This window comes from Staurois parvus, unplaced genomic scaffold (assembly GCF_062004578.1).
Source record: "Staurois parvus isolate SC_StPar_1 unplaced genomic scaffold, SC_StPar_1.0 ptg000011l, whole genome shotgun sequence".
Classification (NCBI taxonomy): Eukaryota; Metazoa; Chordata; class Amphibia; order Anura; family Ranidae; genus Staurois; species Staurois parvus.
Window position 1 is genome coordinate 21,513,260 of NW_028317807.1, and position 22,604 is coordinate 21,535,863.

The following is a 22,604-nucleotide window of genomic DNA, read 5'->3' on the forward strand; positions in this document are numbered from 1 at the left end:
AAGCCTTGAAGCAGCACAGGAACCTTTTCTAAAGTCGACACAACTTCAGCAGTGCTAATTAAGACAGCTATCATTGAACAACGTGGGATTTCACATGTCATGCAACTTAGGTTTTTCACAAGTTGGATCCCAAGTTGAGCAGTGTGAATTGAGCTTTAATGTAGTTGTATGCAAACATTTTCATTTAATAAAGAACATAAGAACTGTAAGATGCTGAAATGTCACGAGTTTGTTGCAAAATCAGAATACACAAATTTTAGGGCTATATATCTTTATCTTTTTAATATTATTATATTTATGTGCAATACATTTACTACATATGCTTATTAGCTTGCAAAAGCTTTCATTTATGCTCAGCAAGGGAGATGTATATATTTGTTTGATCTTTCCACTTTCCATTAATATTATAATCTCTCTATACTTTCAGTTTTCTTGAGTAGTGTTTACGCATGTATAAACAGCTGCATATTGACAAACATTACATGGCTAGTTATCTCATTATGTAGCTGAGTATTGCATGCACGGTAAGGGATGAATTGGGTATCTTGCGTAGAGGGAGCTTAACTCTGACTTAGACTTGGGGAATTGATATAATGCTGAAAGCACACCTGATTAAACCTGAGGTTTGAACCTGAAAACTTATATTTACAAAGAGTTTGCATAGCTATCGGTCTAGTGAAACTGCTGGCACATTCGTTCTGTGGGACAAAATCAAATGTTCACCTTTTATTCGTCAACAGGTCAAAGGTCATTCATCCATACAAAATAGAGTGGTTCTTGAAAATGCATCATTATGGCCACTAGATAAATCAATAATGTCAATATCAATGAATATGATCCTTAGCTTCATTTAGTGGCTATAATGTGGTATTTTCTTGAGCCACTTTGAGCTTTTTAGGATATAGAAGGAGGACATTTTATTTTTTTCCCCATTCACACAGAACAAAAGTACCAGCAGTTTTGCAGGATGAATAGATATGCAAACTTTTTTTCTATGTATACAGCCCTAATTTTGTTGTGTCCCTTTTTTTCTATGTAAGATACCTATGCTGAATACTAGGGGCACTTAGGCACAACCTTTTGTATTTTAAACTGTATTTTTCACCTTCAGTAAATAAAGAGGAAACAAGTCTTTGTATGGCCTTTCATCTCTTTGTAGTAATATGCAAATTTGCATCTACTTTTTACACCCGTTAATAAACAATTAACCTTTGTAAAACAAAATCACATATTCTTTAAAAAAAATCTAACTTTCCCGAGGTGCTAGAGCCTTAGCCAGTGCCTTCCAGCTGCCTCCTGGGAGGATTTACAGCCACTAGAACCTTCCACGTGGTTCTCAAGCTGAATGGCACAATTGTGGAAAAGTGTTTATTCAGTTACTGTATCTCCTGCACAGATGATGTTGCTTAGTAATCATAAGCTGTGCAAGATCTGGGGCAGATGCCATCAATGGTCTGGCCATGAAATTTATAAAGAAGTCAGTCACTGTTGAAATAATATAATATGTCTGGGTTTAGGCAGTTGCCAGAAGAATGGTACTTGCCTGACTGCATTGTACCAAGCAGGGGTGTATTGACCACAAGGCAAACAAGACATTTGCCTAGGGTTGCATTTTTCAGGGGGGGCAGCACTGCCCCTTGGAAGAAAGGATGGAAGAAGGGACACACGCGTCATGGGGACCTGGTGGGTTCCGAGAGATGCTGTGGGTTTCATGACAGTGTATGCACAGCCTGATTCTTGTTCCCGGGGATGTCTGGAGCTTTGAAGGTGAGTGTCTTTCTCTCTCTCCCCATGGGGCAGGGTGGCTGGTGTACGGGGGGCAGTGGTAGTGGAAGGCTCAGGTGGAAAGCAGGGGTTCTCTTGGTCAATGTCAGGCTCTCTCTGCGGGGAGCATCGCTTTTTGTGTTGCCTGCGGCGGCACAAAGCCTTAATACACCACTGGTACCAAGTGTAAATTTTGGTGGAGGGGGAATTATGGTATGGGGTTGTTTTTCAGGGATTGGGCTTGGGCCCTTAGTTCCAGTGGAAGGAACTCTTAAAGCATCAGCATACCAAGACATTTTGGCCAATTTCATGCTCCCAACTTTGTGGGAACAGTTTTGAGATGGCCCCTTCCTGTTCCAATATGACTGCACACCAGTACACAAAGCAAGGTCCGTAAAGACATGGATGAGCGAGTTTGGGGTAGAAGGACTTGACTGCTCTGCACAAAGTCCAGACCTCAACCCCACATAACACATTTGGGATGAATTAGAGCGGAGACTGCGAGCCAGGCCTTCTAGTCCGACATCAGTGCCTGACCTCACAAATGCGCTTCTGGAAGAATGGTCAAACATTCCCTTAGACACACTCCTAAACCTTGTGGACAGCCTTCCCAGAAGGGTTGAAGCTGTAATAGCTGCAAAGGGTAGACCAGCTCAATAGTGTGGAGTGGTTGGATGGTCCACTTGGTCCATGTAGAGGGTCCTTTAATGCGACTTAAAGGGTAACATTGAAATTTACACAAATCCTTTACATACCACACTTGGGGATATCTTAAATCTGCATGTGAGGTTATCCCTTAAAAAAGTGCTAATCCTTTCAAAAGGTGACATTAAATCACAACAACCTGGTGCCCAACAATGTTTCTCAAAAGTCCAAAAATGTTTCCATGCTGCTACAATAACCCTCCACCCACCACAAAATGAGAGATCCTTTTTTAGCTGCTGTTTGCAGATGCACCAGTAGGGGATCCTGGGAGACATCAGATATGGTCCAAATATATTTTAGGAACTAAATATGGCTAATGTTTCCTTTGGGTAAACTATGCCAGTATGCACTCTACGTGATTTGACTTCACAATAGTGAAAAAACTGTTAAACAATAGGAAAGTGCATCTATCATTTATTATCTCTACACTTTGCATTTGAATGGTATGCACTCTTTGCATATTACTGTCTCTTTGTGGTTTGTGTTAAAACTTTGAACATATAATAATTGTTAGACCATTGCATACCTCCCTTTCCCTTAGGAAACATTTTAAACATTTCTCATAGTATTGCTTGCACATTTTGTATGTTTGTATAATTAATTTGTTGAGGTGGAGTGAGGAGGTTAATGTGAGTTTATTGTTAAAAGGTATGGATAGAGGAATCTTCCTTGCTAGCTATTGAAACTGCAGCAACAGCAGTTGCCTGAAGACACCAATAGTGACTACATGTGATTAGAGGCAATCATTGTTAGTCAAGTAATTATCTACCCAGCTCTTTCAATTTAGCAATATTTTTGAATTTTTTGCTATAAAACATATCCAATAAAACATTTAAAAAATCAAATGTCTGCATAAATTTAGGCCAAAATGTATTCTGCTACGTCTTTGCTAAAATAGAAATCCTAATATGTATAAATCAGGGGTCCCCAAATGGCAGCCTGAGGGCCAGATGTGGCCCTTTGCTACCCTTTATCCAGCCCTTAGGGCACTATTCCTCCCACTGAGATCAACAATGGGGCAGTACTTCTTCCATTAAAACCAATAATGGGGCACTATTCTTCCCACTAATACCAATGATGGGGCACTACTCCTACTGACCATCAACCCTGCAACCATGTTTATTCTCACTGATGCTGGGGCCAGGACATTTTCTATCCTTGCTGGCCCTAATCCTGCTCTCCTAAAGTCTAAAGGACAGTATACTGGCCCTTTGTTTGAAAAGTTTGGAGGCCTCTTGTGTAAATGAATTGGTTTACGTGAAAGTTATAGCGTCTACAAATGGCGGTATATATACAGGAATTTTTTTTATACTAGTAATCAGCGACTTATAGGGGGACTGCGGTGGGCATTCTGACACTGGGTAGCAACTGACTAACTGCCACTGACATCCCCAGTGACACTAATACAGTGATCAGTGCTAATAAAAAGCACTGACACTGTACTAATGACACTGGGGTTGACATCTGGGGCGATCAAAGGGTTATCTGTGTGCATTTTACATTATGTGCTGTGTGTGTTTTACTACGGAGACATGCTGCTTTGTATTTATCTGCTGTGATTGTGTTTACACACAGGTCTCTCCCCTATTAGCTTTCCCCAACGATCGTCATGTGCTGGTCTGGAATCACCGGCCAGGACCTGGTGAATGACATCTCTAGCCACCAATAGCGGCATGGCTAGGGTGGCGCGCACGCACGCCCCCTAAACGGAAATGCAAATCACATACATATGCGTGATTTTGTGCAGCCCTGCTGCCTTGTAGCAGTACTTCTACTATAGGGCACTGGGCAAGAGGTTAAACCACTGTGATATTTTGCAGTCAAACACTAAAAAAATCCTTTGAAGATGTATTTTTTGCTATTAAACATATTTTTTAAAATATCACTCTAGCAGAAAGACTGCAGTCAGAAAACAAAACATACTGGATCTTTGTTTTTAATACTTTTAGCTCTAAAGGGCAAAATGAAGTATTAGATTTAAGCACTATCATGTAATTGTTAGAAAACTAGATGTTTGTCTTTTTCTTTTAATTTTTATCATCATTTTTTACTTTTAGAGTCTATTCACACCAGATGCAGTTGGATACAGTTGGATGCATTATTGACATCACAACTGCATAGGCAATCCAAAATCCAGGTTGTCCTAGGGGCTATTAAAGTGCAGTGAAAAAAAAGCACAGCATGCTCCTTTTCGCCACACTGCCAACACACTAAAACCTATGCAAATGCACCACAAAACACCACAATGCCCAATAAAACCTCAAAGAATGAAAAAAAAAGAAAGTAGCCTCACAGGAGAAATGCAGGTGGAAACATGTATGTAAATGCATATCAACTTCATGTAAATGAGCATAAAAATGATTATCAAATGGATGCAAATGTGCTTGAAAAAATGTGCAGTAGATGTGTAGTTTCTTGTGTAAAAGGGCCCTTAAGGTGTTACAAAACCCAGGACCCTGCATTCACTATATCTGGTCTCTCACAGTACACAGAACAATGCAATTATTTTAGTAAATATAAACTGCTAAATACCTTTTCTCATAAGCAGTTAGAGCAGTCTTGTGATTTCTATCAGTGTCCAGTAAAGCACATGTTAAAGCTTGTAGGAGGAGTTTTCATTCTGCTGTAGAAGGATGCAAAACCCCTGACATCTGTCTGAGCAGTGCTGTTGGCCCTGTGCTGATCACATGCACTCTCCAAAGATAAAAAAAAAACTCTCTAGCAATACACACCAAACTAATCATGTGCAGTGTGTCTCCACATGATATGTCTTATCAGGAGATAAGAGGGGGACACTGGACGAAGAAGAAGATCAGAGAAGTCAGGATCAAAGAACATGTTTACACAATGCCGAAGATTAACCCCTTAGGTTCCACAGTGAGTATAACACACATGCTTTACTGCATATACAGACTGATTTTACTGTTGTGGGTTTAGTAACACTTTAAACCTAACCATTTTTTAATATATGCCCCTTTTTATCCCAGAGATGTTTGTCCTCCACATAAGATATAAAATTCAGACAATATTGCTCTACATTCAAGATCACCATCCCATTTTCTGAGCATTTCTTGTGTTGAAATTGTATAGATTCCCATTAGAAAGTTTTTAGCAACATTGTTACATTGTTGAATATTTTAGAGCTTTCCTTTTATAAGGTTTCCCTCTAGTGGCAATCTGCAGCATAATGTCTTGTTTCATTTTTACTTTCTAGTTTTAGCTCACAATATTTTATTATTTAATTTTTTAGTTAAAAAACAATTTTATTGTAGGAACTTTTATGATAGTCTAACAATAAAGCTACATTTTAAAGGACTTTTTCTGATACTTGAAGATAAAGCCTTCCTTTCTTTTTTTTTCTCAATTGCAAAATGTCTGGTTTGTGGCTCCAGCCCATTCCCAGTGCACTTACAGTAGGACTGTGTGCCTGGTCTGTTCTTTTACCCATTAATTGATTTATGTATGGAATATCCATGTCCATCACCTCACCTAGGGCTGCAGGATTAATTACTTTTCACCCTTGATAGAAATTTATCCTGGTAGCGCCAGTATAGATTTTTTTCTTGTATTTATAAAACAACATAATGTTGCATGCCTGGCATGGTGACAGGAAAGGGAGGGCAGCAAGTGCACACCACCCGTTTTCTTGTAAAAAAAAAAGGACACTTGCTTGTCAACTTTGGGGTGGACCTTTTAAGGAGGGGAGGCTAAGCCCCATCTTAAAAGGCACCTTGTCCCCTTGTGGAAATAAAAAAGGACCTCATCCCCACATCCTGTCCATCTTGAAGCCAGAAGAGTAAGTGGGGATTTGCAGGGCAGAGTTATAATCTAGGATCTGGAAGGGCCTCCCTTAATAAAGCAGAGCTCCACCCAAAAGGGGAAGTTCCACTTTTTTTTTCTTTTCAGGTGGAACTCCGCTTTAAGAATAAAGGGGGCCCTGACATCTTCACACACCTAGTGACATTAGTACATAATACATAAGCACCCCTTATTGCTCATTGAAGTTGTTCAGGGTTTAGAAACAGACAATTTAAAAAAGTCCTTTAATTATAAAAAAAAAAGTATAATAATGTCTTGCATTGCAATCCAGGGACAATCAAGATGTCGAGCAATGTATCTGCATCATTTAGGACATTCTTCTGCACGCTAATCTGTATCTATGCCTGCAACCTGGGTGGCAAGGTAAGGCTTGGCAGTGAGTGTGAACAACCCCCTTCCTGTAAAAGTCTAGGACACGATTGCCTGTCAACATTAAGGTGGACTTTGCAAAGAGGGGTGGTCACGAGCGATCACCTCCCCATCCTAAATCATATCAGCCCACATGCCCTCAACATAGGGATGTGCTTTAGGACAGGGAGGCTCCCCACCAAAGCACCTTGTCGCCATGTTGATGGGGTCAAGGGCCTCTTCCCCACAACCATGTTGTTGTGGAGGTCTGTGGGCGGGGGGCTTATCGGAATCTGGAAGCCCCTTTTAACAAATGAATGAGTATGGGGTGCATGGTACCGCTACTCATTCACAAAAAAAAGTAGTGTAAAAAATGATAAAAGGTAGTCTTTGACAAGTCCTTTATTAAAAACAAAAATAAAAAAAAATCCCGTCATTCACTATACCTGGCTGACACCAACCTGAAAAAAGAAAACACTACACTCTCGATGCTGGCTCCAGCCATCTGACAGCTGTGCCGGCCTGACAGTTCTTAAATATCTAACAGGAGGTGGACACCCGGGGATGTCAACTGGGTGACCCTGCCCCCTTGTGACATCATCATGCGCTGTGACTGGCCACAGCTGTGGTCAGGCGCATTGCTTTGGCCAATCACAATGAACTGTCAGGGCACACTGCATTGTGGGGCGCAGCGGGCAAACAGTCCACCCAACACCCTTACTGTTCATTTGTTCGCCAAACACACGAACGTCTGATGTTCGGGTGGAACTTACGTACATCAAGCTGAAATCTAATCCAGAGTGTGGTAATGTGATTTTTGGACAGCATCACCGATGCAGGTTAAATCTGTGCACGCAAACACAAATAAGCATCTCTCAATCCCAAGGCCCATATAGGAGTTAGAAATGTCAATGCTCAGGCTGATAGTGTCTCCACTCTCACTAGAATACCAAATCCACAGTCAACTCCAGACAGTGACTCAGTATCATCCAAATTGGCTACATTGTAAGTACAGCATGAATATGCTAACACATACTGTATTCATAGCATGTTAACACAAGGCAAGCATTTTCATTTTGTACTACCCTCCCTCCATACAAAAGAGAAAAAGATCCAAGTGAGTACAATTAAAGGCAATTAAATCCAATTAACAGGAGAAAAGGAAACCCAAAAGATCCAAAATGTAATGCAAAACACGTTCAAAGTAATACATGTAAAATATTATTAAAACATCAGCATTATGTATGACAACCTGATAACCAGTAGAGACAACTACAGTTTAAATACATTTTTTAGCAGATGCGAGTAAAACAGCAATTCACTTGTGGAAATAAATTAAAGCATCTATAAGAATGGATATATAAAGCCCAGACATATGCAGTAATGACAACAGTCCACCTTGTCCAGTCCATATATTCCTGATAAAAAAAAAACTAGCGGGATACTGTAGGCACAGGTGTGTATCTGCATTTCAAAAGTATGGGCGTAAAAGATGGGAGGAGGATCAAAATGATAAATTATAATATATACAATACAACTAAATAATAAAAAAAAACTTCAAAAAATAGTTCCACAACCCATCTATAAGTAAGACCCAATGGAATTCTAGTACACAATGTGAAAATCCACCAAACTTCCTTCTGAAGTAATCTCCAGTAAACATCACCACCTCTAACAGATTTAAAAAGATGTTCAACCCCACAGAAATAGACAAGTTTATATTACTAACATGTTTATCTCTAAAGTTCTTATGAACATTAGATATGTCTTTAGCATTAAAATTAATAGCATTATTAAAATGTTCCCCTATTCTCATCCGAAGAGGTCTAACTGGGCACCCCACTTATTGAAGTGCACATGAACTGCATTCAACAACATACTGTAGACTACATTTTCAGGCCCGCATTTAATGTATTGTTTTATGGGATATTTTATGAGATGTTCAACATCCACTTAAGAGCGGATGGTTTTTCACATCAACAAGCGCTTGAACTGCAACAGTAAGCATCTTGAGTGGTGAGACAAGTTTGTTTATTATACTGATAACTAAATAAACTGGAAAAGAAAATGCTACTAAGTGTGGTGGCCATCGAATGGAAAATCCGCATTCATTTTTCAGAATGGGGAGTCAATCATTATCTGTATATAATACAGCTAAATGTTTTCTTATGATATCCGGCACTATATTCCATAGAAAAAGTTGTAACAAAGATGACTGGATTATCTTTTCCTCCTCTGCAACAGGATATAGATTTTAACCCCTTGCTGACCAAAGGGGTATTTTCTCTAATGGATACAATACATTTGCTCCTATAAATATGTCATTTGTTGCATCCCCATTCCCTAAGCCTGTTGGAGATCTGATCACACTCCTGGGTATAAGTTTTGACCACTTGCCCTCCTGAGGATTTACTCCCCTTAATGACCAGGCCTCTTTTTGCTACTCGGCGCTGCACTAATTCAACTGATAATTGCGCGGTCATGCAATGCTGCACCCAAACAAAATTTACATCCTTTTTTCACACAAATAGAGCTTTCTTTCGGTGGTATTTGATCACCTGTGCGCTTTTTATTTTTTACGCTAAAAACAAAAAAATACCAAAAATTTTGAAGAAAAATGATATTTTTTACTTTCAGCTATAAAAAATATATAGTAAACTCAAAGTTAGTTATAAATTTAGGCCAAAATGTATTCTGCTACATGATTTTGGTAAAAAAAATCCCAATAAGTGTATATTGATTGCTTTGTGTGAAAGTTCTAGCGTCTACAAACTATGGTATAGATACTGCAATTGTGCGGTCATGCAATACGGTACATAAATGAAATTTACATCCTTTTTTTCATACAAATAGAGCTTTCTTTTGGTGGTATTTGATCGCCTGTGCGTTTTTTATTTTTTGCGCTATAAAAAAAAAAGGCTGACAATTTTGAGAAAAAAAAACAATATTTTGGACTTTTTGCTATAAAACATGTCCAGTAAAAAAATGTAAAAATCACATTTCATCATAAATTTCTGCCAAAATGCATTCTGCGACATGTCTTTGCTAAAAAAAAACCCCGCTACATGTAAATTAATTGGTTTACGTGAAAGTTATAGCATTTACAAATGACGGGAAAGATACTGGGATTTTTAATTTTTTTTATACTAATAAGGGCGGCGATCAGCGACATATGGCGGCAATCAGCGACTTATGGTGGCAATCAGCAACTTATGGTGGGACTGCGGGACTGCGGCGGACATTCTGACACTGGAGGGGAACTGACTTGGGGTCACTGACATCCCCAGTTACACCAATATAGTGATCAGTGCAAAAAAAAAACACTGACACTGTACTAATGGCACTGGGGAGGAAGGGGTTAACTTTTTTATTTACTGAAAGGGTTAACTGTGTGAGGGGAATGTTTTACTAGGGGGCGGGGGTGTGTACTGTACGGGGGACACGCTGATCAGGAGAGATAAACTCTTCTCTCTGGCTTAGCATGTCAGGAGCTGACAGGGAACTGACAGAAAGCAGAGCTACTGCAGCCCTGCTCTCTGTCAGTGATTGCCGCTAATCTGTGGGACACAGCCGGTAACGAACGGCTGTGACCCGGCGACTGACATCCACGGTCATGATCGGCGGGACAGGTACGGCGGTGCGCGCCTCGCGCGCGCCCCCTACCTGTTTTGCAAACACACGTTTTAAAACGTGGTTTTGCCCAGCCGTGCCGCCCTGCCGCCCTGCCGCCGTATTTCTACAGTGGCTGGGCGGCATGTGGTTAAAGGTAGAGCAGTTCCTTTTTGCTCTAATAAACTCACCAACAGGTATAAATTGTATGGTGTGTGTGGGGTGGCATCTGCTCACTAAAAGAGAATTGCCAGCACATTCTTTACATGATATTGAAGTGTTTACTAACCCAGTAGCACCATTACTCATCAACGTGATATCCAAAAAATTTATAATTTCAGAACCACTTTCATACAAGAATTCAAGATTCAAGTTGTTTCAATCAACATACTACATGAAGGATGACAGGCACACAGCAGTGTTGTTCCATACTAAGACAGGTTTGTCTATGTACCTGCCATACCAGATGATGTACTTATAAGGGCTACGGTGGGAAAATAAAAACGATTCTTCCCACCAACCCATATACAAATTGCATAATGACGGGGAAAACTTGGCCCTCATAGATGCTCCACCGTCGTTAAACATGTTGTCAAAGATGAAGAAATTATGCTTCAAAAGAAAATAAACTGATATTATCAAAAAAAGTACACATACTGTAATGTATTTTTTTTTTGTTTTGTTTATTGTTCTGCTCTTGTTCTATACCAACAGAAGTGTTGGACACCATTGTTTATAAAGTATGTACCACACATGTGTTTCATCTGAAGCCATTCTGGACATATTAACATTACTGATCTTTCCTATGCCCTATTTGTATCCAGTTGGTGTTTACTGTATTTGTTTATTATTTTCGTCTTTTATTTTTTTCTTTTTTTTTTACTTGCCAAAAGATTTGTATTTCTTTCTTTTTTTTTTTTTTTAATTTAAATATTTATTGATTTTCCAATGTAAATACATATCATCATCACTTTATATATATAAAAAATAAAATATAAAATATAACATCATACTCTATTTTCCCTTTCCAGGAATATTTCTCTATCCCCCCCCTCCTTCTCCCCCCACCCCGTCCCCATCTCCCTTCCCTGCATTTTCTCTCCATCTTCTTATAAGAGCAAGTAAAATTATTAGTATTATTTTCGTCTTGATTGCATAAATTCTAACAATTACTCCACATCCCCACCCCTATGACTAAGCCCTGTGGGAAGGGTAAAATGCATGGGAGGGGAGGAAAGGACAGGGAGGAGTTGGACTGAAGCTGCTCTTACTCTTCTCCACACCTGGGTTGTTTGTTTTGGAGAGGGGCGTCTCATCTTCGTTCCTCTAAGTGGATTGCTGTTTTACTCGCATCTGCAGAATATTTATTCAAACTGTAGTTGTCTCTACTGGTTACCATACTTTAAGCTAATGTTTCGATAATATTGTTTTACAAGTATTACTTTGCACATGTGTTTTGCATTACATTTTGAATGTTTTGGGTTTCCTTTTATCCTTTTTATTGGATTTAATTGCCTTTAATTGTATTCACTTGAGTTTTTTTTGTATGGAGGGAGGGTAGTATGTTATAAAAATGTTTGCCCAATGTTAGCATGCTATGATTAAGGCCTAGTGGCTGAAACACGATACCGTATTCATACCGTACTTACCATGTAGGCAATAAATTTTATAGCATTTTGATAATACTGAGTTGCCGGCTGCAGTTTAGTTTGGATTAAATCGGTGCAACCTCTTGCTGATTATAGATGAATGCACTTTGACACAAACTGTTGCAAAATTTACCTTCAAATCCCGCTATGTGTTTTTTTCTGTTTTTAGGGACTTTTCTAAACTCGAAACGCTCAGCTTCTGAGTTAAGTTTTCTAGTCTAGCAAGTTGTGGACAAACTAGCAGTTGTTTAAAATCTATTCCGAGTTTACATTATTTTCCTTACAGTGGAATGATTTATTTCAAATAATTTGGTGATCTTTTTAAATCTCATGCCAGACACATTGACATCCACAATCTTTTAACTGAGGACTTTAGAGAGTTTTTTTCAATATTTCATCTGAGGGCATTAGAGAGTTCTTTTGACCTTGGCCTGATAACACCACACATGTCAATAGCAAAGAGAAATCCAGACCAGACTTCAGGAGAGCAGGAATATTAATGGATGTGTATAGTTTCATCCCTAAATGCGCATCAACAAATCACATGCTAATTAACACCTTCCCGCCCAGCCTATAGCAGATTGAAGGTCAGGCGGGACACTCCTATCACAACGACATCCTATCAAAACGAGCCGCTCACATGGCTGCGATCTGTCACAGGCTGTGTCCACAGGACACAGCTGATGACATATCACTACACTGGCCAGTTGCCAGTGTCATGTGACCACTGTGACCAATCACAGCAGATCACATGTCAATTGTATACAATGGATGGCTTCCTGTCATGCAATCCATTGTATAGTATTATGTTGTTAGCTGTGACTGGTCAAAGCAGTCACATGATACAGACAGGGCCAATCAGACAGGATCAATGTGATGATTGCAAATACCAATGAAATATATTGTATTAGCAATCATAATGTATTAAAAAAAATCCTGATCACTTGCCCAGAGTAGTTCAAAGTTACTATGGTCAGCTTTGGTCACAGTGTGTTGAAAAATAGTAAAATAGAGAAAAAATAATGTAATAAAAATAAAAAAATACAAATTAAATTATTATTTATATATATATATATATATATATATATACTGTCACCAGTCAGTGTCACTGATCACCACCATACCAGTTATATAATAATGCTGTACTGGACTAGTTACAATATGTAAAAAAAGAAAAATTTTGATTTTTTTTTTAATTTCTACATTTTACATAAAATAGGAACAAAAAAATTACAATCTCCAAAAAACTCACCATTCCTCTTACTATATACCTTGAACTGTCTATTTTCCAAAAATGGATGATTTCGGCGGTATTTGTACTATTTTGGCATTTTTGGGCCTCAAGAAATGAGATGGGCCATCAGTACATCAGGATTGATCAATTGTCAGATTGGTTTGTGGGCTCTATAACTTTCCTACAGACTAAATAATATACACTAATTTGTTGTATATTCACCAAAGAAATGTAGCAGAATACATTTTGACCTAAATTTATGAATAAATGTTTTTTATTTGCAACACTTTATAACAGAAATTAAGAAAAATGCGATTTTTATTTCAAAAGTTTCAGGGTTTTTTTGTTTTATTTAGCAAAAATTAAAAATCTCAGTTATGATTAAATACCACCAAAAGAAATCTCTATGTGAAAAAATGATAAAAATTTCATATGGGTACAGTGTTGCATGACAGCGCAATTGTCATTCAAAGTGCGACAGCGCTGAAAGCTGGAAATTGGCCTGGGCAGGAAGTGCCCGGTATTGAAGTGGTTAAATCACCCTGACTGTGTCAGAGACTTGATTATATGCATCCTCCTACAACGTGTGCACGTAATTTATGTAAGCATCTCTCCACCTAAGACACAGGTGAAAGTGTATGGCTCAGAACCAGAATTACATCAGCCCAGACAATACTTTCATTCTAGCCCCAGTACACATATGAAAGCAATACAAGATGCAAGCCTGAACATGGTGTGGAGTATAGGATAAAAACAACGCCATTATGGCATTTAAAATCCTAATAATCATGTTATACAGTAGATCAGTATATATACTGAACATAAACCTGTATTTTACATATTAAAAATATTATAAAATTCAAAATGCCCCACAGTATTCTCCAAATTATTATCACTATTTTAAATATATATAAACAAATTCTCACACCCCATCACGGGGTAACCATAATTAATAAATTACAGAAATTGGACCACATTGAACTGGTTATTCAGATCTGGTGTGGAGGTGACCTTTAATTGTCCTATTAATCTACTTTCCTTTTGTAGGAGAAATTTATCAGTTTGTCTTCCCCTATCACATTGAGGTATCCAGTCTACCGCCCAGTTCTGTAGTCTTGATTTATTCTCTCCATGATTGAATACAAAGTGATGGGCTCTGTGGACATCAAATTATATGTATTAATATTATACAGATTCTAATGGAACCTTGTCTAAGCATTGGTCGGGTCTACCTTCGAATAGGTCCAGCATTTAGATAAAAGGATGTAGATGACTCTTTAAGTGTTATATGTAGCAGACATCTTTCCTTGCACATGCATTCCCTTGGATAACCTTATACTTGCACCCTCCTGAATGAAAGAGCAATAATCACAACTTCCACATTTCCTAGCACCTCTGCATACTATTTTCTTGCTATTCAATTTCTATGTATAATTTTCTTTAACTTTTAGAATTGCTATGGCTGCTACTCCTACTAACCAATTAATGTCTGTTACCTCTGGAAAAAAAATCAGGCGTTGCAAACTTACCCTAAAAATCTGGTTATAATGATTCAGACTCTGGTGCTGCTTCTGCTGTTCTATCAAAACCAAGCAATAATGTAACAGTAAAAAAAATGCAGCACACATACAAATTATGTGATGCCAGAATACCGTGTGGTTAAAACTGTCCTTGGTAATTGTACTGTTTCATTTCATAACATCACTTACAGCCTGAATACATCTCTCAAGCTTGTAATTAAAATGATTGGTGCTTTTCAATGTTGTTCCAAAAGTTAATATAAAAGGAGGACCCTCTCACAACTGTGCATCAGTTTTTGAACTTTTTCTTGCATAGGTAATTGTTCGCCATGACGAGCCCAACTTTCCACATTCTTGGTTCAAGCATCCCTTGCCAATTACACCTGAAAATTGCTGTGAGTGATTTTCCAGATCTGCCACCTATAGACTTCAATGGGGTTTAGATTTAAGTTGACAGTTGTTGAGACTTAAAATAGGTTCAATGAATGTCCACAAACCAAACCCAAGCACCTTCACTCACCCCTAGCTAAGAGTACATGTTTATTAAATGCCAAATCAATTATGTAGGTTTGAGTAGAGTAACAGACGATACAACTTCTTAGAGTGACTGTAGACAAGGTTTTGAGTTTTAAGAAATGCTACTGCCAAAATTTCTTTTAGATGTTTATAATGAGCATTACCTGCTTTAAATCTGTTTTCATTTTCTTATGCTGCCAGCCCTGGGTTGGAACACTGTACAATAAAACTGCAATGTAATGTTTTGTAAAGTTTAAACTTTTGATGGTCATGATGCAAATTGCAAATTTGTGTAAGTTGTAATATTTAAAGCTGATCTCCAGGTTGTAGTGAAGTTCAAATAGTTTGTTTAGACCAAGATGATGCAAATAAACTACACTATATTGCCAAAAGTATTGGCACACCCCTTCAAATCATTGGATTCAGATGTTCCAATCACCTCCATGGCCACAGGTATATAAAATCAAGCACCTAGACATTCAGACGTCTTCTACAGAAAGGATAGGTTGCTCTCAGGAGCTCAGTGAATTCAAGAGTGTTATCGTGATAGGTTGCCACCTGTACAATAAAGCCATCCGTAAAATTTCCTTGCTACTAAATATTCCACGGTCAACTGTTAGTGGTATTATAACAAAGTGGAAGCAACTGGGAACAACAGCAAGTTAACCGAAAAGTGGTAGGACATGTAAAATGATAGAAGCTGAAGAGCACAGTACGCAGAAGTCGTAAATTGTCTGCAAAGTCAAAAGCTAAAGACCTCCAAACTTCATGTGGTCTTCAGATTAGCACAACAACAGTGTATAAAGAACTTCATGGAAATGCAACTTCATTCAAGCCTTGCATGGGAGCTATGCCCCCTTTGGCTTTTCTGGCGTTGTTTGCCTTTTTTTTTTTTCTTCTCTATTCATTCTAGGTCTTTAAACCCTTCGGAGGGAATCGGTAAAACCCGTCCACCGGCTTCCCTTTTCAAGGCAAAATGTAGAAGGGGAACTAGGATTTGAATCAAGGACCTCTTGATCTGCAGTTGAATTCTCTGCCACTGAGCTATGCCCCCATTACCTTACCTGGTGTTGTGTATATTTTTTTTTTTCTATTCGTTCTATCTCTTTAAAACAGTCAGAGGGAATCGGCAAACACGTTCGCCAGCTTACCTTTTCTGGGCAAAATGTAGAGTGGGCATCCGGATTTGAAATGAGGACCTCTCAATCTGCAGTCGAATCTGCTCTGCCACTGAGCTACGCCCCCTTAGGCATTTCTGGCATTGTATACCTTTTATTTTTTTTTCTCTAGAATCGATCTAGCTTTTTAAACCATTCGTAGGGAATCGGCAAACACATTCGCCAGCTTCCCTTTTCTGGGAAAAACATATAGGGGGCACCCAGATTTAAACCAAGGACCTCTCGATTTGCAGTTGAATGCTCTGCCGCTGAGCTATGCCCTCTTTGGCTTTTCTGCCATTGTTTACTTTTTTTTTCTCTTCGTTCTATCTTTTTAAACACGTCGGAGAGAATCGGCAAACACGTTCGCCGGCTTCCCTTTTCTGGGCAAAATATAGAGGGGGACAGTCGGATTTGAACAGATGACCTCTTGATTTGAAGTCAAATGCTCTGCCACTGAGATATGCCCCCTTAGACTTTTCTAGCATTGTTTACCTTTTTTTTTTTTTTTTTTTTTCAAGCTCTTTAAACCCTTTGGAGAAAATCGTCAAACACATTCACCGGCTTCCCTTTTCTGGGAAACATGTAGAGGGAGCACCCAGATTTGAACCAAGGACCTCTAGATCTGCAGTCAAATGCTCTGCCACTGAGCTATGCCCGTTTGGCTTTTCTGGCGATGTGTACCATTTTTTTTTTCTCTCCATTCGTTCTAGCTTTTTAAACCATTTGTAGGGAATCGGAAAACACGTTCGCCAGGTTCCCTTTTCTGAGGAAAGCGTAGAGGGGAAACCTGGATCTGAACCGAGGACATCTCCATCTGCAGTCGAAAGCTTTGCCACTGCCTTTGGCTTTTCAGGCATTGTTTACATTTTTTTTTTCTATTCGTTCTATCTCTTTAAACACATCGGAGAGAATCGGCAAACACGTTCGCCGGCTTCCCTTTTCTGGGCAAAATGTAGAGGGGGCACCCGGATTTGAACCAAAGACCTCATGATCTGCAGTTGAATGCTCTGCCACTGAGTTATGCCCCCTTTTGCTTTTATGGCACTGTTAACAATTTTTTTTCTACTATTTCTATCTCTTTAAACACATCGGAGAACACGTTGGCCGGCTTCCATTTTCTGGGCAAAAGGTAGAGGGGGCACCTGGATTTGAACCGAAGACCTCTCGATCTGCAGTTGACTGCTCTGCCACTGAGCTATGCCCCCTTTGGCTTTTCTGGCGTTTTTTACATTTTTTTTTTCTATTCGTTCTATCTCTTTAAACACATCGGAGAGAATCGGCAAACACGTTCGCTGGCTTCCCTTTTCTGGGCAAAATGTAGAGGGGCACCCGGATTTGAACCGAAGACCTCTCGATCTGCAGTCGAATGCTCTGCCACTGAGCTATGCCCCATTTGGCTTTTCTGGGTTTTTTTTCATTTTTTTTCTATTCGTTCTATCTCTTTAAACACATCGGAGAGAATCGGCAAACACGTTCGCCGGCTTCCCTTTTCTGGGCAAAAGGTAGAGAGGGCACCCGGAATTGAACCGAAGACCTCTCGATCTGCAGTCGAATGCTCTGCCACTGAGCTATGCCCCCTTTGGCTTTTCTGGCGTTTTTTACATTTTTTTTTTCTATTCGTTCTATCTCTTTAAACACATCGGAGAGAATCGGCAAACACGTTCGCTGGCTTCCCTTTTCTGGGCAAAGGGTAGAGGGGGCACCCGGATTTGAACCGAAAGCCTCTTGATCTGCAGTCGAATGCTCTGCCACTGAGCTATGCCCCCTTTGGCTTTTCTGGGTTTTTTTCATGTTTTTCTATTTGTTCTATCTCTTTAAACACATTGGAGAGAATTGGCAAACATGTTTGCCGGCTTCCCTTTTCTGGGCAAGGGGGCACCTGGATTTGAACCGAAGACCTCTCAATCTGCAGTTGATGCTCTGCCACTGAGCTATGCCCCCGAGCTATGCCCTCTTTGGCTTTTCTGGCGTTTTTAACATTTTTTTTTCTATTCATTCTATCTCTTTAAACACATCGGAGAGAATCGGCAAACACGTTCGCCGGCTTCCCTTTTCTGGGCAAAAGGTGGAGGGGGCACCCGGATTTGAACCGAAGACCTCTCGATCTGCAGTCAAATGCTCTGCCACTGAGCTATGCCCCCTTTGGCTTTTCAGGTGTTTTTTACATTTTTTTTTCTATTCGTTCTATCTCTTTAAACACATCGGAGAGAATCGGCAAACACGTTCGCTGGCTTCCCTTTTCTGGGCAAAAGGTGGAGGGGGCACCCGGATTTGAACCGAAGACCTCTCGATCTGCAGTCGAATGCTCTGCCACTGAGCTATGCCCCCTTTGGCTTTTCTGGCGTTTTTTACAATTATTTTTTCTATTTGTTCTATCTCTTTAAACACATCGGAGAGAATCGGCAAACACGTTCGCCGGGTTCCCTTTTCTGGGCAAAAGGTGGAGGGGGCACCCGGATTTGAACCGAAAACCTCTCGATCTGCAGTCGAATGCTCTGCCACTGAGCTACGCCATTTGGCATTTCTGGCGTTTTTCACATTTTTTTTTTCTATTCGTTCTATCTCTTTAAACACATCGGAGAGAATCGGCAAACACGTTCGCTGGCTTCCCTTTTCTGGGCAAGGGGGGCACCCGGATTTGAACCGAAGACCTCTCAATCTGCAGTTGATGCTCTGCCACTGAGCTATGCCCCCGAGCTATGCCCCCTTTGGCTTTTCTGGGTTTTTTTTCATTTTTTTCTATTTGTTCTATCTCTTTAAACACATTGGAGAGAATTGGCAAACATGTTTGCCGGCTTCCCTTTTCTGGGCAAGGGGGGCACCCGGATTTGAACCGAAGACCTCTCAATCTGCAGTTGATGCTCTGCCACTGAGCTATGCCCCCGAGCTATGCCCTCTTTGGCTTTTCTGGCGTTTTTAACATTTTTTTTTCTATTCATTCTATCTCTTTAAACACATCGGAGAGAATCGGCAAACACGTTCGCCGGCTTCCCTTTTCTGGGCAAAGGGTGGAGGGGGCACCCGGATTTGAACCGAAGACCTCTCGATCTGCAGTCGAATGCTCTGCCACTGAGCTATGCCCCCTTTGGCTTTTCTGGCGTTTTTTACATTTTTTTTTCTATTCGTTCTATCTCTTTAAACACATCGGAGAGAATCGGCAAACACGTTCGCCGGCTTCCCTTTTCTGGGCAAAAGGTGGAGGGGGCACCCGGATTTGAACTGAAGACCTCTCGATCTGCAGTCGAATGCTCTGCCACTGAGCTATGCCCCCTTTGGCTTTTCTGGCGTTTTTTACAATTATTTTTTCTATTCGTTCTATCTCTTTAAACACATCGGAGAGAATCGGCAAACACGTTCGCCGGCTTCCCTTTTCTGGGCAAAAGGTGGAGGGGGCACCCGGATTTGAACCGAAAACCTCTCGATCTGCAGTCGAATGCTCTGCCACTGAGCTACGCCATTTGGCATTTCTGGCGTTTTTTACATTTTTTTTTTCTATTCGTTCTATCTCTTTAAACACATCGGAGAGAATCGGCAAACACGTACGCCGGCTTCCCTTTTCTAGGCAAAAGGTGGAGGGGGCACCCGGATTTGAACCGAAGACCTCTCGATCTGCAGTCGAATGCTCTGCCACTGAGCTACGCCCCCTTTGGCTTTTCTGGAGTTTTTTACTTTTTTTTTTTCTATTCGTTCTATCTCTTTAAACACATCGGAGAGAATCGGCAAACACGTTCGCCGGCTTCCCTTTTCTGGGTAAAGGGTAGAGGGGGCACCCGGATGTAAACCGAAGACCTCTCGATCTGCAGTCGAATGCTCTGCCACTGAGCTATGCCCCCGAGCTATGCCCCCTTTGGCTTTTCTGGCGTTTTTTACATTTTTTTTTCTATTCGTTCTATCTCTTTAAACACATCGAAGAGAATCGGCAAACACGTTCGCCGGCTTCCTTTTTCTTGGCAAAAGGTAGAGGTGGCATACGGATTTGAACAGATGACCTCTTGATTTGAAGTCAAATGCTCTGCCACTGAGATATGCCCCCTTAGACTTTTCTAGCATTGTTTACCTTTTTTTTTTTTTTTTTTTTCAAGCTCTTTAAACCCTTTGGAGAAAATCGTCAAACACATTCACCGGCTTCCCTTTTCTGGGAAACATGTAGAGGGAGCACCCAGATTTGAACCAAGGACCTCTAGATCTGCAGTCAAATGCTCTGCCACTGAGCTATGCCCGTTTGGCTTTTCTGGCGATGTGTACCATTTTTTTTTTCTCTCCATTCGTTCTAGCTTTTTAAACCATTTGTAGGGAATCGGAAAACACGTTCGCCAGGTTCCCTTTTCTGAGGAAAGCGTAGAGGGGAAACCTGGATCTGAACCGAGGACATCTCCATCTGCAGTCGAAAGCTTTGCCACTGCCTTTGGCTTTTCAGGCATTGTTTACATTTTTTTTTTCTATTCGTTCTATCTCTTTAAACACATCGGAGAGAATCGGCAAACACGTTCGCCGGCTTCCCTTTTCTGGGCAAAATGTAGAGGGGGCACCCGGATTTGAACCAAAGACCTCATGATCTGCAGTTGAATGCTCTGCCACTGAGTTATGCCCCCTTTTGCTTTTATGGCACTGTTAACAATTTTTTTTCTACTATTTCTATCTCTTTAAACACATCGGAGAACACGTTGGCCGGCTTCCATTTTCTGGGCAAAAGGTAGAGGGGGCACCTGGATTTGAACCGAAGACCTCTCGATCTGCAGTTGACTGCTCTGCCACTGAGCTATGCCCCCTTTGGCTTTTCTGGCGTTTTTTACATTTTTTTTTTCTATTCGTTCTATCTCTTTAAACACATCGGAGAGAATCGGCAAACACGTTCGCTGGCTTCCCTTTTCTGGGCAAAATGTAGAGGGGCACCCGGATTTGAACCGAAGACCTCTCGATCTGCAGTCGAATGCTCTGCCACTGAGCTATGCCCCATTTGGCTTTTCTGGGTTTTTTTTCATTTTTTTTCTATTCGTTCTATCTCTTTAAACACATCGGAGAGAATCGGCAAACACGTTCGCCGGCTTCCCTTTTCTGGGCAAAAGGTAGAGAGGGCACCCGGAATTGAACCGAAGACCTCTCGATCTGCAGTCGAATGCTCTGCCACTGAGCTATGCCCCCTTTGGCTTTTCTGGCGTTTTTTACATTTTTTTTTTCTATTCGTTCTATCTCTTTAAACACATCGGAGAGAATCGGCAAACACGTTCGCTGGCTTCCCTTTTCTGGGCAAAGGGTAGAGGGGGCACCCGGATTTGAACCGAAAGCCTCTTGATCTGCAGTCGAATGCTCTGCCACTGAGCTATGCCCCCTTTGGCTTTTCTGGGTTTTTTTCATGTTTTTCTATTTGTTCTATCTCTTTAAACACATTGGAGAGAATTGGCAAACATGTTTGCCGGCTTCCCTTTTCTGGGCAAGGGGGCACCTGGATTTGAACCGAAGACCTCTCAATCTGCAGTTGATGCTCTGCCACTGAGCTATGCCCCCGAGCTATGCCCTCTTTGGCTTTTCTGGCGTTTTTAACATTTTTTTTTCTATTCATTCTATCTCTTTAAACACATCGGAGAGAATCGGCAAACACGTTCGCCGGCTTCCCTTTTCTGGGCAAAAGGTGGAGGGGGCACCCGGATTTGAACCGAAGACCTCTCGATCTGCAGTCAAATTCTCTGCCACTGAGCTATGCCCCCTTTGGCTTTTCAGGTGTTTTTTACATTTTTTTTTCTATTCGTTCTATCTCTTTAAACACATCGGAGAGAATCGGCAAACACGTTCGCTGGCTTCCCTTTTCTGGGCAAAAGGTGGAGGGGGCACCCGGATTTGAACCGAAGACCTCTCGATCTGCAGTCGAATGCTCTGCCACTGAGCTATGCCCCCTTTGGCTTTTCTGGCGTTTTTTACAATTATTTTTTCTATTTGTTCTATCTCTTTAAACACATCGGAGAGAATCGGCAAACACGTTCGCCGGGTTCCCTTTTCTGGGCAAAAGGTGGAGGGGGCACCCGGATTTGAACCGAAAACCTCTCGATCTGCAGTCGAATGCTCTGCCACTGAGCTACGCCATTTGGCATTTCTGGCGTTTTTCACATTTTTTTTTTCTATTCGTTCTATCTCTTTAAACACATCGGAGAGAATCGGCAAACACGTTCGCTGGCTTCCCTTTTCTGGGCAAGGGGGGCACCCGGATTTGAACCGAAGACCTCTCAATCTGCAGTTGATGCTCTGCCACTGAGCTATGCCCCCGAGCTATGCCCCCTTTGGCTTT

At 40.7% G+C, this 22,604-nt stretch overlaps 7 non-coding genes across 7 annotated transcripts; all 7 read right to left on the reverse strand.

Annotated features, from left to right (window-relative positions):
- Nucleotides 1-17,830: 17,830 nt before the first annotated feature.
- TRNAC-GCA (transfer RNA cysteine (anticodon GCA)) lies at nucleotides 17,831-17,902 on the reverse strand. The gene has a single exon. It is a non-coding gene; the product is annotated as a tRNA-Cys (tRNA).
- A 491-nt stretch (nucleotides 17,903-18,393) lies between these two features.
- TRNAC-GCA (transfer RNA cysteine (anticodon GCA)) lies at nucleotides 18,394-18,465 on the reverse strand. Its single transcript has one exon. It is a non-coding gene; the product is annotated as a tRNA-Cys (tRNA).
- Nucleotides 18,466-18,580: 115 nt separating this feature from the next.
- On the reverse strand, nucleotides 18,581-18,652 carry TRNAC-GCA (transfer RNA cysteine (anticodon GCA)). Its single transcript has one exon. It is a non-coding gene; the product is annotated as a tRNA-Cys (tRNA).
- A 684-nt stretch (nucleotides 18,653-19,336) lies between these two features.
- Nucleotides 19,337-19,408, reverse strand: TRNAC-GCA (transfer RNA cysteine (anticodon GCA)). Its single transcript has one exon. It is a non-coding gene; the product is annotated as a tRNA-Cys (tRNA).
- Nucleotides 19,409-19,897: 489 nt separating this feature from the next.
- TRNAC-GCA (transfer RNA cysteine (anticodon GCA)) lies at nucleotides 19,898-19,969 on the reverse strand. Its single transcript has one exon. It is a non-coding gene; the product is annotated as a tRNA-Cys (tRNA).
- Nucleotides 19,970-21,394: 1,425 nt separating this feature from the next.
- Nucleotides 21,395-21,466, reverse strand: TRNAC-GCA (transfer RNA cysteine (anticodon GCA)). The gene has a single exon. It is a non-coding gene; the product is annotated as a tRNA-Cys (tRNA).
- Nucleotides 21,467-22,144: 678 nt separating this feature from the next.
- Nucleotides 22,145-22,216, reverse strand: TRNAC-GCA (transfer RNA cysteine (anticodon GCA)). Its single transcript has one exon. It is a non-coding gene; the product is annotated as a tRNA-Cys (tRNA).
- Nucleotides 22,217-22,604: the final 388 nt, after the last annotated feature.